This window comes from Rissa tridactyla, chromosome 6 (assembly GCF_028500815.1).
Source record: "Rissa tridactyla isolate bRisTri1 chromosome 6, bRisTri1.patW.cur.20221130, whole genome shotgun sequence".
Classification (NCBI taxonomy): Eukaryota; Metazoa; Chordata; class Aves; order Charadriiformes; family Laridae; genus Rissa; species Rissa tridactyla.
This window is the reverse complement of record NC_071471.1, coordinates 12,034,999-12,054,242: the sequence shown is the minus strand read 5'-3', so window position 1 is coordinate 12,054,242 and position 19,244 is coordinate 12,034,999. Positions and strand designations below refer to the sequence as shown.

At 64.4% G+C, this 19,244-nt stretch overlaps 14 non-coding genes and 1 pseudogene across 14 annotated transcripts; all 15 read right to left on the bottom strand.

The window, feature by feature from the left end:
- Positions 1-417: 417 nt before the first annotated feature.
- Positions 418-536, bottom strand: LOC128912050 (5S ribosomal RNA). Its single transcript, XR_008467382.1, has one exon. It is a non-coding gene; the product is annotated as a 5S ribosomal RNA (ribosomal RNA).
- A 1,136-nt stretch (positions 537-1,672) lies between these two features.
- LOC128912108 (5S ribosomal RNA) lies at positions 1,673-1,791 on the bottom strand. Its single transcript, XR_008467439.1, has one exon. It is a non-coding gene; the product is annotated as a 5S ribosomal RNA (ribosomal RNA).
- Positions 1,792-2,927: 1,136 nt separating this feature from the next.
- LOC128912148 (5S ribosomal RNA) lies at positions 2,928-3,046 on the bottom strand. The gene has a single exon (XR_008467479.1). It is a non-coding gene; the product is annotated as a 5S ribosomal RNA (ribosomal RNA).
- A 1,136-nt stretch (positions 3,047-4,182) lies between these two features.
- Positions 4,183-4,301, bottom strand: LOC128912049 (5S ribosomal RNA). The gene has a single exon (XR_008467381.1). It is a non-coding gene; the product is annotated as a 5S ribosomal RNA (ribosomal RNA).
- A 1,141-nt stretch (positions 4,302-5,442) lies between these two features.
- Positions 5,443-5,561, bottom strand: LOC128912048 (5S ribosomal RNA). Its single transcript, XR_008467380.1, has one exon. It is a non-coding gene; the product is annotated as a 5S ribosomal RNA (ribosomal RNA).
- A 1,148-nt stretch (positions 5,562-6,709) lies between these two features.
- Positions 6,710-6,828, bottom strand: LOC128912061 (5S ribosomal RNA). The gene has a single exon (XR_008467393.1). It is a non-coding gene; the product is annotated as a 5S ribosomal RNA (ribosomal RNA).
- A 1,129-nt stretch (positions 6,829-7,957) lies between these two features.
- LOC128912082 (5S ribosomal RNA) lies at positions 7,958-8,076 on the bottom strand. The gene has a single exon (XR_008467413.1). It is a non-coding gene; the product is annotated as a 5S ribosomal RNA (ribosomal RNA).
- Positions 8,077-9,224: 1,148 nt separating this feature from the next.
- On the bottom strand, positions 9,225-9,343 carry LOC128911980 (5S ribosomal RNA). The gene has a single exon (XR_008467311.1). It is a non-coding gene; the product is annotated as a 5S ribosomal RNA (ribosomal RNA).
- Positions 9,344-10,479: 1,136 nt separating this feature from the next.
- LOC128912169 (5S ribosomal RNA) lies at positions 10,480-10,599 on the bottom strand. The gene has a single exon (XR_008467500.1). It is a non-coding gene; the product is annotated as a 5S ribosomal RNA (ribosomal RNA).
- A 1,142-nt stretch (positions 10,600-11,741) lies between these two features.
- On the bottom strand, positions 11,742-11,860 carry LOC128911966 (5S ribosomal RNA). The gene has a single exon (XR_008467299.1). It is a non-coding gene; the product is annotated as a 5S ribosomal RNA (ribosomal RNA).
- A 1,148-nt stretch (positions 11,861-13,008) lies between these two features.
- LOC128912184 (5S ribosomal RNA) lies at positions 13,009-13,117 on the bottom strand (annotated as a pseudogene).
- A 1,136-nt stretch (positions 13,118-14,253) lies between these two features.
- On the bottom strand, positions 14,254-14,373 carry LOC128912168 (5S ribosomal RNA). The gene has a single exon (XR_008467499.1). It is a non-coding gene; the product is annotated as a 5S ribosomal RNA (ribosomal RNA).
- A 1,148-nt stretch (positions 14,374-15,521) lies between these two features.
- Positions 15,522-15,640, bottom strand: LOC128912153 (5S ribosomal RNA). The gene has a single exon (XR_008467484.1). It is a non-coding gene; the product is annotated as a 5S ribosomal RNA (ribosomal RNA).
- Positions 15,641-16,788: 1,148 nt separating this feature from the next.
- On the bottom strand, positions 16,789-16,907 carry LOC128912047 (5S ribosomal RNA). Its single transcript, XR_008467379.1, has one exon. It is a non-coding gene; the product is annotated as a 5S ribosomal RNA (ribosomal RNA).
- Positions 16,908-18,043: 1,136 nt separating this feature from the next.
- On the bottom strand, positions 18,044-18,162 carry LOC128912046 (5S ribosomal RNA). The gene has a single exon (XR_008467378.1). It is a non-coding gene; the product is annotated as a 5S ribosomal RNA (ribosomal RNA).
- Positions 18,163-19,244: the final 1,082 nt, after the last annotated feature.

Below are 19,244 nucleotides of genomic sequence, written 5' to 3'. Positions count from 1 at the left end.
CCCCTCCGCGCGCTCCCAAAAGCCTACAGCACCCAACATGCCACGCGCAACACTCCAGAAAACCTCCACACCCCTGCCACATGGCCCGCAGCCCCACACACCCGCCCGCCTGCCGCAACTACACCCGCACCTGCCCCAACACAGCCCCCCAAAATACTTACACACCACTCCCACACGCCCCGCGCCCTCCAGCCCCACACACCCACCCGCCTGCCGCAACACCCCACGCGCAACACCAAAACACTCAACGCCCCCCCGCCTGCCGGCAAAAGCCTACAACAGCCCAAAAAACCTCCACAAGCCTCCCACGCGCCCCGCAGCCCCACACACCCACCCGCCTGCCGCAACGACACCCGCACCTGCCCCCCTGCCGGCCGCAACAGCAAAACGCGCAGCGCCCCTCCGCCCGCCGGCAAAAGCCTACAGCACCCGGTATTCCCGGGCGGTCTCCCATCCAAGTACTAACCGGGCCCGACCCTGCTTAGCTTCCGAGATCAGACGAGATCGGGCGTTCTCAGGGTGGTATGGCCGTAGGCACCCCTCTGCCCCACAACAGCCCTCTCCACACCCACCACCCACACCGCCCTCCCGCACTCACGCACACAACAACGCCTCACACCACACACACACACACAAACACACACGCAACACACGCACCTACCCACAACACACCTCACACAAAACAACACCCCACACGCAACACCCCGCAAAAAATACACACCCCTCACCACACGCACCCTGCCCTACACACACACACACGCACCCGCCTCACGCAACAACACACGCACCTGCCACAACACAACACCCCACACACAACACCACTAAATACTTACACCACACTCACGCACCACACGCGCCCTACAGCCCCACACACCCTCCCTCCTCCCGCAACAACACCCGCACCTGCCCCGACGCCTGCCAGAATACCCCACTCGCAACACCACAACGCTCGCCAGACGCTCCGCCCGACGCCAAAATCATACACCACCCAACACCCCAAAAGACCTCCACACCCCTGCTACACGCCCCGCAGCCCCGCACACCCACCCGCCTGCTGCAACACCCCACTCGCAACACCAAAACACTCAACGCCCCCCCGCCTGCCGGCAAAAGCCTACAGCACCCAACAACCCAAAAAACCTCCACAAGCCTCCCACGTGCCCTGCAGCCCCACACACCCACCCGCCTGCCGCAACCACACACGCACCTGCCCCCCCGACACAACCCCCCACCCGCAACACCAAAACGCTCAACACCCCTCCGCGCGCTCCCAAAAGCCTACAGCACCCAACATGCCACGCGCAACACTCCAGAAAACCTCCACACCCCTGCCACATGGCCCGCAGCCCCACACACCCGCCCGCCTGCCGCAACTACACCCGCACCTGCCCCAACACAGCCCCCCAAAATACTTACACACCACTCCCACACGCCCCGCGCCCTCCAGCCCCACACACCCACCCGCCTGCCGCAACACCCCACGCGCAACACCAAAACACTCAACGCCCCCCCGCCTGCCGGCAAAAGCCTACAACAGCCCAAAAAACCTCCACAAGCCTCCCACGCGCCCCGCAGCCCCACACACCCACCCGCCTGCCACAACGACACCCGCACCTGCCCCCCTGCCGGCCGCAACAGCAAAACGCGCAGCGCCCCTCCGCCCGCCGGCAAAAGCCTACAGCACCCGGTATTCCCAGGCGGTCTCCCATCCAAGTACTAACCGGGCCCGACCCTGCTTAGCTTCTGAGATCAGACGAGATCGGGCGTTCTCAGGGTGGTATGGCCGTAGGCACCCCTCTGCCCCACAACAGCCCTCTCCACACCCACCACCCACACCGCCCTCCCGCACTCACGCACACAACAACGCCTCACACCACACACACACACACAAACACACACGCAACACACGCACCTACCCACAACACACCTCACACAAAACAACACCCCACACGCAACACCCCGCAAAAAATACACACCCCTCACCACACGCACCCTGCCCTACACACACACACACGCACCCGCCTCACGCAACAACACACGCACCTGCCACAACACAACACCCCACACACAACACCACTAAATACTTACACCACACTCACGCACCACACGCGCCCTACAGCCCCACACACCCTCCCTCCTCCCGCAACAACACCCGCACCTGCCCCGACGCCTGCCAGAATACCCCACTCGCAACACCACAACGCTCGCCAGACGCTCCGCCCGACGCCAAAATCATACACCACCCAACACCCCAAAAGACCTCCACACCCCTGCTACACGCCCCGCAGCCCCGCACACCCACCCGCCTGCTGCAACACCCCACTCGCAACACCAAAACACTCAACGCCCCCCCACCTGCCGGCAAAAGCCTACAGCACCCAACAACCCAAAAAACCTCCACAAGCCTCCCACGTGCCCTGCAGCCCCACACACCCACCCGCCTGCCGCAACCACACACGCACCTGCCCCCCCGACACAACCCCCCACCCGCAACACCAAAACGCTCAACACCCCTCCGCGCGCTCCCAAAAGCCTACAGCACCCAACATGCCACGCGCAACACTCCAGAAAACCTCCACACCCCTGCCACATGGCCCGCAGCCCCACACACCCGCCCGCCTGCCGCAACTACACCCGCACCTGCCCCAACACAGCCCCCCAAAATACTTACACACCACTCCCACACGCCCCGCGCCCTCCAGCCCCACACACCCACCCGCCTGCCGCAACACCCCACGCGCAACACCAAAACACTCAACGCCCCCCCGCCTGCCGGCAAAAGCCTACAACAGCCCAAAAAACCTCCACAAGCCTCCCACGCGCCCCGCAGCCCCACACACCCACCCGCCTGCCGCAACGACACCCGCACCTGCCCCCCTGCCGGCCGCAACAGCAAAACGCGCAGCGCCCCTCCGCCCGCCGGCAAAAGCCTACAGCACCCGGTATTCCCGGGCAGTCTCCCATCCAAGTACTAACCGGGCCCGACCCTGCTTAGCTTCCGAGATCAGACGAGATCGGGCGTTCTCAGGGTGGTATGGCCATAGGCACCCCTCTGCCCCACAACAGCCCTCTCCACACCCACCACCCACACCGCCCTCCCGCACTCACGCCCACAACAACGCCTCACACCACACACACACACACAAACACACACGCAACACACGCACCTACCCACAACACACCTCACACAAAACAACACCCCACACGCAACACCCCGCAAAAAATACACACCCCTCACCACACGCACCCTGCCCTACACACACACACACGCACCCGCCTCACGCAACAACACACGCACCTGCCACAACACAACACCCCACACACAACACCACTAAATACTTACACCACACTCACGCACCACACGCGCCCTACAGCCCCACACACCCTCCCTCCTCCCGCAACAACACCCGCACCTGCCCCGACGCCTGCCAGAATACCCCACTCGCAACACCACAACGCTCGCCAGACGCTCCGCCCGACGCCAAAATCATACACCACCCAACACCCCAAAAGACCTCCACACCCCTGCTACACGCCCCGCAGCCCCGCACACCCACCCGCCTGCCGCAACACCCCACTCGCAACACCAAAACACTCAACGCCCCCCCGCCTGCCGGCAAAAGCCTACAGCACCCAACAACCCAAAAAACCTCCACAAGCCTCCCACGTGCCCTGCAGCCCCACACACCCACCCGCCTGCCGCAACCACACACGCACCTGCCCCCCCGACACAACCCCCCACCCGCAACACCAAAACGCTCAACACCCCTCCGCCCGCCCCCAAAAGCCTACAGCACCCAACATGCCACGCGCAACACTCCAGAAAACCTCCACACCCCTGCCACATGGCCCGCAGCCCCACACACCCGCCCGCCTGCCGCAACTACACCCGCACCTGCCCCAACACAGCCCCCCAAAATACTTACACACCACTCCCACACGCCCCGCGCCCTCCAGCCCCACACACCCACCCGCCTGCCGCAACACCCCACGCGCAACACCAAAACACTCAACGCCCCCCCGCCTGCCGGCAAAAGCCTACAACAGCCCAAAAAACCTCCACAAGCCTCCCACGCGCCCCGCAGCCCCACACACCCACCCGCCTGCCGCAACGACACCCGCACCTGCCCCCCTGCCGGCCGCAACAGCAAAACGCGCAGCGCCCCTCCGCCCGCCGGCAAAAGCCTACAGCACCCGGTATTCCCGGGCGGTCTCCCATCCAAGTACTAACCGGGCCCGACCCTGCTTAGCTTCCGAGATCAGACGAGATCGGGCGTTCTCAGGGTGGTATGGCCGTAGGCACCCCTCTGCCCCACAACAGCCCTCTCCACACCCACCACCCACACCGCCCTCCCGCACTCACGCACACCCCCACGCACACAACAACGCCTCACACCACACACACACACACAAACACACACGCAACACACGCACCTACCCACAACACACCTCACACAAAACAACACCCCACACGCAACACCCCGCAAAAAATACACACCCCTCACCACACGCACCCTGCCCTACACACACACACACGCACCCGCCTCACGCAACAACACACGCACCTGCCACAACACAACACCCCACACACAACACCACTAAATACTTACACCACACTCACGCACCACACGCGCCCTACAGCCCCACACACCCTCCCTCCTCCCGCAACAACACCCGCACCTGCCCCGACGCCTGCCAGAATACCCCACTCGCAACACCACAACGCTCGCCAGACGCTCCGCCCGACGCCAAAATCATACACCACCCAACACCCCAAAAGACCTCCACACCCCTGCTACACGCCCCGCAGCCCCGCACACCCACCCGCCTGCCGCAACACCCCACTCGCAACACCAAAACACTCAACGCCCCCCCGCCTGCCGGCAAAAGCCTACAGCACCCAACAACCCAAAAAACCTCCACAAGCCTCCCACGTGCCCTGCAGCCCCACACACCCACCCGCCTGCCGCAACCACACACGCACCTGCCCCCCCGACACAACCCCCCACCCGCAACACCAAAACGCTCAACACCCCTCCGCCCGCCCCCAAAAGCCTACAGCACCCAACATGCCACGCGCAACACTCCAGAAAACCTCCACACCCCTGCCACATGGCCCGCAGCCCCACACACCCGCCCGCCTGCCGCAACTACACCCGCACCTGCCCCAACACAGCCCCCCAAAATACTTACACACCACTCCCACACGCCCCGCGCCCTCCAGCCCCACACACCCACCCGCCTGCCGCAACACCCCACGCGCAACACCAAAACACTCAACGCCCCCCCGCCTGCCGGCAAAAGCCTACAACAGCCCAAAAAACCTCCACAAGCCTCCCACGCGCCCCGCAGCCCCACACACCCACCCGCCTGCCGCAACCACACCCGCACCTGCCCCCCTGCCGGCCGCAACAGCAAAACGCGCAGCGCCCCTCCGCCCGAAGCCTACAGCACCCGGTATTCCCGGGCGGTCTCCCATCCAAGTACTAACCGGGCCCGACCCTGCTTAGCTTCCGAGATCAGACGAGATCGGGCGTTCTCAGGGTGGTATGGCCGTAGGCACCCCTCTGCCCCACAACAGCCCTCTCCACACCCACCACCCACACCGCCCTCCCGCACTCACGCACACCCCCACGCACACAACAACGCCTCACACCACACACACACACACAAACACACACGCAACACACGCACCTACCCACAACACACCTCACACAAAACAACACCCCACACGCAACACCCCGCAAAAAATACACACCCCTCACCACACGCACCCTGCCCTACACACACACACACGCACCCGCCTCACGCAACAACACACGCACCTGCCACAACACAACACCCCACACACAACACCACTAAATACTTACACCACACTCACGCACCACACGCGCCCTACAGCCCCACACACCCTCCCTCCTCCCGCAACAACACCCGCACCTGCCCCGACGCCTGCCAGAATACCCCACTCGCAACACCACAACGCTCGCCAGACGCTCCGCCCGACGCCAAAATCATACACCACCCAACACCCCAAAAGACCTCCACACCCCTGCTACACGCCCCGCAGCCCCGCACACCCACCCGCCTGCCGCAACACCCCACTCGCAACACCAAAACACTCAACGCCCCCCCGCCTGCCGGCAAAAGCCTACAGCACCCAACAACCCAAAAAACCTCCACAAGCCTCCCACGTGCCCTGCAGCCCCACACACCCACCCGCCTGCCGCAACCACACACGCACCTGCCCCCCCGACACAACCCCCCACCCGCAACACCAAAACGCTCAACACCCCTCCGCCCGCCCCCAAAAGCCTACAGCACCCAACATGCCACGCGCAACACTCCAGAAAACCTCCACACCCCTGCCACATGGCCCGCAGCCCCACACACCCGCCCGCCTGCCGCAACTACACCCGCACCTGCCCCAACACAGCCCCCCAAAATACTTACACACCACTCCCACACGCCCCGCGCCCTCCAGCCCCACACACCCACCCGCCTGCCGCAACACCCCACGCGCAACACCAAAACACTCAACGCCCCCCCGCCTGCCGGCAAAAGCCTACAACAGCCCAAAAAACCTCCACAAGCCTCCCACGCGCCCCGCAGCCCCACACACCCACCCGCCTGCCGCAACGACACCCGCACCTGCCCCCCTGCCGGCCGCAACAGCAAAACGCGCAGCGCCCCTCCGCCCGCCGGCAAAAGCCTACAGCACCCGGTATTCCCAGGCGGTCTCCCATCCAAGTACTAACCGGGCCCGACCCTGCTTAGCTTCCGAGATCAGACGAGATCGGGCGTTCTCAGGGTGGTATGGCCATAGGCACCCCTCTGCCCCACAACAGCCCTCTCCACACCCACCACCCACACCGCCCTCCCGCACTCACGCACACAACAACGCCTCACACCACACACACACACACAAACACACACGCAACACACGCACCTACCCACAACACACCTCACACAAAACAACACCCCACACGCAACACCCCGCAAAAAATACACACCCCTCACCACACGCACCCTGCCCTACACACACACACACGCACCCGCCTCACGCAACAACACACGCACCTGCCACAACACAACACCCCACACACAACACCACTAAATACTTACACCACACTCACGCACCACACGCGCCCTACAGCCCCACACACCCTCCCTCCTCCCGCAACAACACCCGCACCTGCCCCGACGCCTGCCAGAATACCCCACTCGCAACACCACAACGCTCGCCAGACGCTCCGCCCGACGCCAAAATCATACACCACCCAACACCCCAAAAGACCTCCACACCCCTGCTACACGCCCCGCAGCCCCGCACACCCACCCGCCTGCCGCAACACCCCACTCGCAACACCAAAACACTCAACGCCCCCCCGCCTGCCGGCAAAAGCCTACAGCACCCAACAACCCAAAAAACCTCCACAAGCCTCCCACGTGCCCTGCAGCCCCACACACCCACCCGCCTGCCGCAACCACACACGCACCTGCCCCCCCGACACAACCCCCCACCCGCAACACCAAAACGCTCAACACCCCTCCGCCCACCCCCAAAAGCCTACAGCACCCAACATGCCACGCGCAACACTCCAGAAAACCTCCACACCCCTGCCACATGGCCCGCAGCCCCACACACCCGCCCGCCTGCCGCAACTACACCCGCACCTGCCCCAACACAGCCCCCCAAAATACTTACACACCACTCCCACACGCCCCGCGCCCTCCAGCCCCACACACCCACCCGCCTGCCGCAACACCCCACGCGCAACACCAAAACACTCAACGCCCCCCCGCCTGCCGGCAAAAGCCTACAACAGCCCAAAAAACCTCCACAAGCCTCCCACGCGCCCCGCAGCCCCACACACCCACCCGCCTGCCGCAACCACACCCGCACCTGCCCCCCTGCCGGCCGCAACAGCAAAACGCGCAGCGCCCCTCCGCCAAAAGCCTACAGCACCCGGTATTCCCAGGCGGTCTCCCATCCAAGTACTAACCGGGCCCAACCCTGCTTAGCTTCCGAGATCAGACGAGATCGGGCGTTCTCAGGGTGGTATGGCCGTAGGCACCCCTCTGCCCCACAACAGCCCTCTCCACACCCACCGCCCACACCGCCCTCCCGCACTCACGCACACCCCCACGCACACAACAACGCCTCACACCACACACACACACACAAACACACACGCAACACACGCACCTACCCACAACACACCTCACACAAAACAACACCCCACACGCAACACCCCGCAAAAAATACACACCCCTCACCACACGCACCCTGCCCTACACACACACACACGCACCCGCCTCACGCAACAACACACGCACCTGCCACAACACAACACCCCACACACAACACCACTAAATACTTACACCACACTCACGCACCACACGCGCCCTACAGCCCCACACACCCTCCCTCCTCCCGCAACAACACCCGCACCTGCCCCGACGCCTGCCAGAATACCCCACTCGCAACACCACAACGCTCGCCAGACGCTCCGCCCGACGCCAAAATCATACACCACCCAACACCCCAAAAGACCTCCACACCCCTGCTACACGCCCCGCAGCCCCGCACACCCACCCGCCTGCCGCAACACCCCACTCGCAACACCAAAACACTCAACGCCCCCCCGCCTGCCGGCAAAAGCCTACAGCACCCAACAACCCAAAAAACCTCCACAAGCCTCCCACGTGCCCTGCAGCCCCACACACCCACCCGCCTGCCGCAACCACACACGCACCTGCCCCCCCGACACAACCCCCCACCCGCAACACCAAAACGCTCAACACCCCTCCGCCCGCCCCCAAAAGCCTACAGCACCCAACATGCCACGCGCAACACTCCAGAAAACCTCCACACCCCTGCCACATGGCCCGCAGCCCCACACACCCGCCCGCCTGCCGCAACTACACCCGCACCTGCCCCAACACAGCCCCCCAAAATACTTACACACCACTCCCACACGCCCCGCGCCCTCCAGCCCCACACACCCACCCGCCTGCCGCAACACCCCACGCGCAACACCAAAACACTCAACGCCCCCCCGCCTGCCGGCAAAAGCCTACAACAGCCCAAAAAACCTCCACAAGCCTCCCACGCGCCCCGCAGCCCCACACACCCACCCGCCTGCCACAACGACACCCGCACCTGCCCCCCTGCCGGCCGCAACAGCAAAACGCGCAGCGCCCCTCCGCCCGCCGGCAAAAGCCTACAGCACCCGGTATTCCCGGGCGGTCTCCCATCCAAGTACTAACCGGGCCCGACCCTGCTTAGCTTCCGAGATCAGACGAGATCGGGCGCTCTCAGGGTGGTATGGCCGTAGGCACCCCTCTGCCCCACAACAGCCCTCTCCACACCCACCGCCCACACCGCCCTCCCGCACTCACGCACACAACAACGCCTCACACCACACACACACACACAAACACACACGCAACACACGCACCTACCCACAACACACCTCACACAAAACAACACCCCACACGCAACACCCCGCAAAAAATACACACCCCTCACCACACGCACCCTGCCCTACACACACACACACGCACCCGCCTCACGCAACAACACACGCACCTGCCACAACACAACACCCCACACACAACACCACTAAATACTTACACCACACTCACGCACCACACGCGCCCTACAGCCCCACACACCCTCCCTCCTCCCGCAACAACACCCGCACCTGCCCCGACGCCTGCCAGAATACCCCACTCGCAACACCACAACGCTCGCCAGACGCTCCGCCCGACGCCAAAATCATACACCACCCAACACCCCAAAAGACCTCCACACCCCTGCTACACGCCCCGCAGCCCCGCACACCCACCCGCCTGCCGCAACACCCCACTCGCAACACCAAAACACTCAACGCCCCCCCGCCTGCCGGCAAAAGCCTACAGCACCCAACAACCCAAAAAACCTCCACAAGCCTCCCACGTGCCCTGCAGCCCCACACACCCACCCGCCTGCCGCAACCACACACGCACCTGCCCCCCCGACACAACCCCCCACCCGCAACACCAAAACGCTCAACACCCCTCCGCCCGCCCCCAAAAGCCTACAGCACCCAACATGCCACGCGCAACACTCCAGAAAACCTCCACACCCCTGCCACATGGCCCGCAGCCCCACACACCCGCCCGCCTGCCGCAACTACACCCGCACCTGCCCCAACACAGCCCCCCAAAATACTTACACACCACTCCCACACGCCCCGCGCCCTCCAGCCCCACACACCCACCCGCCTGCCGCAACACCCCACGCGCAACACCAAAACACTCAACGCCCCCCCGCCTGCCGGCAAAAGCCTACAACAGCCCAAAAAACCTCCACAAGCCTCCCACGCGCCCCGCAGCCCCACACACCCACCCGCCTGCCGCAACGACACCCGCACCTGCCCCCCTGCCGGCCGCAACAGCAAAACGCGCAGCGCCCCTCCGCCCGCCGGCAAAAGCCTACAGCACCCGGTATTCCCGGGCGGTCTCCCATCCAAGTACTAACCGGGCCCGACCCTGCATTAGCTTCCGAGATCAGACGAGATCGGGCGTTCTCAGGGTGGTATGGCCGTAGGCACCCCTCTGCCCCACAACAGCCCTCTCCACACCCACCGCCCACACCGCCCTCCCGCACTCACGCACACCCCCACGCACACAACAACGCCTCACACCACACACACACACACAAACACACACGCAACACACGCACCTACCCACAACACACCTCACACAAAACAACACCCCACACGCAACACCCCGCAAAAAATACACACCCCTCACCACACGCACCCTGCCCTACACACACACACACGCACCCGCCTCACGCAACAACACACGCACCTGCCACAACACAACACCCCACACACAACACCACTAAATACTTACACCACACTCACGCACCACACGCGCCCTACAGCCCCACACACCCTCCCTCCTCCCGCAACAACACCCGCACCTGCCCCGACGCCTGCCAGAATACCCCACTCGCAACACCACAACGCTCGCCAGACGCTCCGCCCGACGCCAAAATCATACACCACCCAACACCCCAAAAGACCTCCACACCCCTGCTACACGCCCCGCAGCCCCGCACACCCACCCGCCTGCCGCAACACCCCACTCGCAACACCAAAACACTCAACGCCCCCCCGCCTGCCGGCAAAAGCCTACAGCACCCAACAACCCAAAAAACCTCCACAAGCCTCCCACGTGCCCTGCAGCCCCACACACCCACCCGCCTGCCGCAACCACACACGCACCTGCCCCCCCGACACAACCCCCCACCCGCAACACCAAAACGCTCAACACCCCTCCGCCCACCCCCAAAAGCCTACAGCACCCAACATGCCACGCGCAACACTCCAGAAAACCTCCACACCCCTGCCACATGGCCCGCAGCCCCACACACCCGCCCGCCTGCCGCAACTACACCCGCACCTGCCCCAACACAGCCCCCCAAAATACTTACACACCACTCCCACACGCCCCGCGCCCTCCAGCCCCACACACCCACCCGCCTGCCGCAACACCCCACACGCAACACCAAAACACTCAACGCCCCCCCGCCTGCCGGCAAAAGCCTACAACAGCCCAAAAAACCTCCACAAGCCTCCCACGCGCCCCGCAGCCCCACACACCCACCCGCCTGCAGCAACCACACCCGCACCTGCCCCCCCTGCCGGCCGCAACAGCAAAACGCGCAGCGCCCCTCCGCCAAAAGCCTACAGCACCCGGTATTCCCAGGCGGTCTCCCATCCAAGTACTAACCGGGCCCAACCCTGCTTAGCTTCCGAGATCAGACGAGATCGGGCGTTCTCAGGGTGGTATGGCCGTAGGCACCCCTCTGCCCCACAACAGCCCTCTCCACACCCACCGCCCACACCGCCCTCCCGCACTCACGCACACCCCCACGCACACAACAACGCCTCACACCACACACACACACACAAACACACACGCAACACACGCACCTACCCACAACACACCTCACACAAAACAACACCCCACACGCAACACCCCGCAAAAAATACACACCCCTCACCACACGCACCCTGCCCTACACACACACACACGCACCCGCCTCACGCAACAACACACGCACCTGCCACAACACAACACCCCACACACAACACCACTAAATACTTACACCACACTCACGCACCACACGCGCCCTACAGCCCCACACACCCTCCCTCCTCCCGCAACAACACCCGCACCTGCCCCGACGCCTGCCAGAATACCCCACTCGCAACACCACAACGCTCGCCAGACGCTCCGCCCGACGCCAAAATCATACACCACCCAACACCCCAAAAGACCTCCACACCCCTGCTACACGCCCCGCAGCCCCGCACACCCACCCGCCTGCCGCAACACCCCACTCGCAACACCAAAACACTCAACGCCCCCCCGCCTGCCGGCAAAAGCCTACAGCACCCAACAACCCAAAAAACCTCCACAAGCCTCCCACGTGCCCTGCAGCCCCACACACCCACCCGCCTGCCGCAACCACACACGCACCTGCCCCCCCGACACAACCCCCCACCCGCAACACCAAAACGCTCAACACCCCTCCGCCCGCCCCCAAAAGCCTACAGCACCCAACATGCCACGCGCAACACTCCAGAAAACCTCCACACCCCTGCCACATGGCCCGCAGCCCCACACACCCGCCCGCCTGCCGCAACTACACCCGCACCTGCCCCAACACAGCCCCCCAAAATACTTACACACCACTCCCACACGCCCCGCGCCCTCCAGCCCCACACACCCACCCGCCTGCCGCAACACCCCACGCGCAACACCAAAACACTCAACGCCCCCCCGCCTGCCGGCAAAAGCCTACAACAGCCCAAAAAACCTCCACAAGCCTCCCACGCGCCCCGCAGCCCCACACACCCACCCGCCTGCCACAACGACACCCGCACCTGCCCCCCTGCCGGCCGCAACAGCAAAACGCGCAGCGCCCCTCCGCCCGCCGGCAAAAGCCTACAGCACCCGGTATTCCCGGGCGGTCTCCCATCCAAGTACTAACCGGGCCCGACCCTGCTTAGCTTCCGAGATCGGGCGCTCTCAGGGTGGTATGGCCGTAGGCACCCCTCTGCCCCACAACAGCCCTCTCCACACCCACCGCCCACACCGCCCTCCCGCACTCACGCACACAACAACGCCTCACACCACACACACACACACAAACACACACGCAACACACGCACCTACCCACAACACACCTCACACAAAACAACACCCCACACGCAACACCCCGCAAAAAATACACACCCCTCACCACACGCACCCTGCCCTACACACACACACACGCACCCGCCTCACGCAACAACACACGCACCTGCCACAACACAACACCCCACACACAACACCACTAAATACTTACACCACACTCACGCACCACACGCGCCCTACAGCCCCACACACCCTCCCTCCTCCCGCAACAACACCCGCACCTGCCCCGACGCCTGCCAGAATACCCCACTCGCAACACCACAACGCTCGCCAGACGCTCCGCCCGACGCCAAAATCATACACCACCCAACACCCCAAAAGACCTCCACACCCCTGCTACACGCCCCGCAGCCCCGCACACCCACCCGCCTGCCGCAACACCCCACTCGCAACACCAAAACACTCAACGCCCCCCCGCCTGCCGGCAAAAGCCTACAGCACCCAACAACCCAAAAAACCTCCACAAGCCTCCCACGTGCCCTGCAGCCCCACACACCCACCCGCCTGCCGCAACCACACACGCACCTGCCCCCCCGACACAACCCCCCACCCGCAACACCAAAACGCTCAACACCCCTCCGCCCGCCCCCAAAAGCCTACAGCACCCAACATGCCACGCGCAACACTCCAGAAAACCTCCACACCCCTGCCACATGGCCCGCAGCCCCACACACCCGCCCGCCTGCCGCAACTACACCCGCACCTGCCCCAACACAGCCCCCCAAAATACTTACACACCACTCCCACACGCCCCGCGCCCTCCAGCCCCACACACCCACCCGCCTGCCGCAACACCCCACGCGCAACACCAAAACACTCAACGCCCCCCCGCCTGCCGGCAAAAGCCTACAACAGCCCAAAAAACCTCCACAAGCCTCCCACGCGCCCCGCAGCCCCACACACCCACCCGCCTGCCGCAACGACACCCGCACCTGCCCCCCTGCCGGCCGCAACAGCAAAACGCGCAGCGCCCCTCCGCCCGCCGGCAAAAGCCTACAGCACCCGGTATTCCCGGGCGGTCTCCCATCCAAGTACTAACCGGGCCCGACCCTGCATTAGCTTCCGAGATCAGACGAGATCGGGCGTTCTCAGGGTGGTATGGCCGTAGGCACCCCTCTGCCCCACAACAGCCCTCTCCACACCCACCGCCCACACCGCCCTCCCGCACTCACGCACACCCCCACGCACACAACAACGCCTCACACCACACACACACACACAAACACACACGCAACACACGCACCTACCCACAACACACCTCACACAAAACAACACCCCACACGCAACACCCCGCAAAAAATACACACCCCTCACCACACGCACCCTGCCCTACACACACACACACGCACCCGCCTCACGCAACAACACACGCACCTGCCACAACACAACACCCCACACACAACACCACTAAATACTTACACCACACTCACGCACCACACGCGCCCTACAGCCCCACACACCCTCCCTCCTCCCGCAACAACACCCGCACCTGCCCCGACGCCTGCCAGAATACCCCACTCGCAACACCACAACGCTCGCCAGACGCTCCGCCCGACGCCAAAATCATACACCACCCAACACCCCAAAAGACCTCCACACCCCTGCTACACGCCCCGCAGCCCCGCACACCCACCCGCCTGCCGCAACACCCCACTCGCAACACCAAAACACTCAACGCCCCCCCGCCTGCCGGCAAAAGCCTACAGCACCCAACAACCCAAAAAACCTCCACAAGCCTCCCACGTGCCCTGCAGCCCCACACACCCACCCGCCTGCCGCAACCACACACGCACCTGCCCCCCCGACACAACCCCCCACCCGCAACACCAAAACGCTCAACACCCCTCCGCCCGCCCCCAAAAGCCTACAGCACCCAACATGCCACGCGCAACACTCCAGAAAACCTCCACACCCCTGCCACATGGCCCGCAGCCCCACACACCCGCCCGCCTGCCGCAACTACACCCGCACCTGCCCCAACACAGCCCCCCAAAATACTTACACACCACTCCCACACGCCCCGCGCCCTCCAGCCCCACACACCCACCCGCCTGCCGCAACACCCCACGCGCAACACCAAAACACTCAACGCCCCCCCGCCTGCCGGCAAAAGCCTACAACAGCCCAAAAAACCTCCACAAGCCTCCCACGCGCCCCGCAGCCCCACACACCCACCCGCCTGCCGCAACGACACCCGCACCTGCCCCCCTGCCGGCCGCAACAGCAAAACGCGCAGCGCCCCTCCGCCCGCCGGCAAAAGCCTACAGCACCCGGTATTCCCGGGCGGTCTCCCATCCAAGTACTAACCGGGCCTGACCCTGCTTAGCTTCCGAGATCAGACGAGATCGGGCGTTCTCAGGGTGGTATGGCCATAGGCACCCCTCTGCCCCACAACAGCCCTCTCCACACCCACCGCCCACACCGCCCTCCCGCACTCACGCACACCCCCACGCACACAACAACGCCTCACACCACACACACACACACAAACACACACGCAACACACGCACCTACCCACAACACACCTCACACAAAACAACACCCCACACGCAACACCCCGCAAAAAATACACACCCCTCACCACACGCACCCTGCCCTACACACACACACACGCACCCGCCTCACGCAACAACACACGCACCTGCCACAACACAACACCCCACACACAACACCACTAAATACTTACACCACACTCACGCACCACACGCGCCCTACAGCCCCACACACCCTCCCTCCTCCCGCAACAACACCCGCACCTGCCCCGACGCCTGCCAGAATACCCCACTCGCAACACCACAACGCTCGCCAGACGCTCCGCCCGACGCCAAAATCATACACCACCCAACACCCCAAAAGACCTCCACACCCCTGCTACACGCCCCGCAGCCCCGCACACCCACCCGCCTGCCGCAACACCCCACTCGCAACACCAAAACACTCAACGCCCCCCCGCCTGCCGGCAAAAGCCTACAGCACCCAACAACCCAAAAAACCTCCACAAGCCTCCCACGTGCCCTGCAGCCCCACACACCCACCCGCCTGCCGCAACCACACACGCACCTGCCCCCCCGACACAACCCCCCACCCGCAACACCAAAACGCTCAACACCCCTCCGCCCGCCCCCAAAAGCCTACAGCACCCAACATGCCACGCGCAACACTCCAGAAAACCTCCACACCCCTGCCACATGGCCCGCAGCCCCACACACCCGCCCGCCTGCCGCAACTACACCCGCACCTGCCCCAACACAGCCCCCCAAAATACTTACACACCACTCCCACACGCCCCGCGCCCTCCAGCCCCACACACCCACCCGCCTGCCGCAACACCCCACGCGCAACACCAAAACACTCAACGCCCCCCCGCCTGCCGGCAAAAGCCTACAACAGCCCAAAAAACCTCCACAAGCCTCCCACGCGCCCCGCAGCCCCACACACCCACCCGCCTGCCGCAACCACACCCGCACCTGCCCCCCTGCCGGCCGCAACAGCAAAACGCGCAGCGCCCCTCCGCCCGCCGGCAAAAGCCTACAGCACCCGGTATTCCCGGGCGGTCTCCCATCCAAGTACTAACCGGGCCCGACCCTGCTTAGCTTCCGAGATCAGACGAGATCGGGCGTTCTCAGGGTGGTATGGCCGTAGGCACCCCTCTGCCCCACAACAGCCCTCTCCACACCCACCACCCACACCGCCCTCCCGCACTCACGCACACAACAACGCCTCACACCACACACACACACACAAACACACACGCAACACACGCACCTACCCACAACACACCTCACACAAAACAACACCCCACACGCAACACCCCGCAAAAAATACACACCCCTCACCACACGCACCCTGCCCTACACACACACACACGCACCCGCCTCACGCAACAACACACGCACCTGCCACAACACAACACCCCACACACAACACCACTAAATACTTACACCACACTCACGCACCACACGCGCCCTACAGCCCCACACACCCTCCCTCCTCCCGCAACAACACCCGCACCTGCCCCGACGCCTGCCAGAATACCCCACTCGCAACACCACAACGCTCGCCAGACGCTCCGCCCGACGCCAAAATCATACACCACCCAACACCCCAAAAGACCTCCACACCCCTGCTACACACCCCGCAGCCCCGCACACCCACCCGCCTGCTGCAACACCCCACTCGCAACACCAAAACACTCAACGCCCCCCCGCCTGCCGGCAAAAGCCTACAGCACCCAACAACCCAAAAAACCTCCACAAGCCTCCCACGTGCCCTGCAGCCCCACACACCCACCCGCCTGCCGCAACCACACACGCACCTGCCCCCCCGACACAACCCCCCACCCGCAACACCAAAACGCTCAACACCCCTCCGCGCGCTCCCAAAAGCCTACAGCACCCAACATGCCACGCGCAACACTCCAGAAAACCTCCACACCCCTGCCACATGGCCCGCAGCCCCACACACCCGCCCGCCTGCCGCAACTACACCCGCACCTGCCCCAACACAGCCCCCCAAAATACTTACACACCACTCCCACACGCCCCGCGCCCTCCAGCCCCACACACCCACCCGCCTGCCGCAACACCCCACGCGCAACACCAAAACACTCAACGCCCCCCCGCCTGCCGGCAAAAGCCTACAACAGCCCAAAAAACCTCCACAAGCCTCCCACGCGCCCCGCAGCCCCACACACCCACCCGCCTGCCGCAACGACACCCGCACCTGCCCCCCTGCCGGCCGCAACAGCAAAACGCGCAGCGCCCCTCCGCCCGCCGGCAAAAGCCTACAGCACCCGGTATTCCCGGGCGGTCTCCCATCCAAGTACTAACCGGGCCCGACCCTGCTTAGCTTCCGAGATCAGACGAGATCGGGCGTTCTCAGGGTGGTATGGCCGTAGGCACCCCTCTGCCCCACAACAGCCCTCTCCACACCCACCACCCACACCGCCCTCCCGCACTCACGCACACCCCCACGCACACAACAACGCCTCACACCACACACACACACACAAACACACACGCAACACACGCACCTACCCACAACACACCTCACACAAAACAACACCCCACACGCAACACCCCGCAAAAAATACACACCCCTCACCACACGCACCCTGCCCTACACACACACACACGCACCCGCCTCACGCAACAACACACGCACCTGCCACAACACAACACCCCACACACAACACCACTAAATACTTACACCACACTCACGCACCACACGCGCCCTACAGCCCCACACACCCTCCCTCCTCCCGCAACAACACCCGCACCTGCCCCGACGCCTGCCAGAATACCCCACTCGCAACACCACAACGCTCGCCAGACGCTCCGCCCGACGCCAAAATCATACACCACCCAACACCCCAAAAGACCTCCACACCCCTGCTACACGCCCCGCAGCCCCGCACACCCACCCGCCTGCCGCAACACCCCACTCGCAACACCAAAACACTCAACGCCCCCCCGCCTGCCGGCAAAAGCCTACAGCACCCAACAACCCAAAAAACCTCCACAAGCCTCCCACGTGCCCTGCAGCCCCACACACCCACCCGCCTGCCGCAACCACACACGCACCTGCCCCCCCGACACAACCCCCCACCCGCAACACCAAAACGCTCAACACCCCTCCGCCCGCCCCCAAAAGCCTACAGCACCCAACATGCCACGCGCAACACTCCAGAAAACCTCCACACCCCTGCCACATGGCCCGCAGCCCCACACACCCGCCCGCCTGCCGCAACTACACCCGCACCTGCCCCAACACAGCCCCCCAAAATACTTACACACCACTCCCACACGCCCCGCGCCCTCCAGCCCCACACACCCACCCGCCTGCCGCAACACCCCACGCGCAACACCAAAACACTCAACGCCCCCCCGCCTGCCGGCAAAAGCCTACAACAGCCCAAAAAACCTCCACAAGCCTCCCACGCGCCCCGCAGCCCCACACACCCACCCGCCTGCCACAACGAC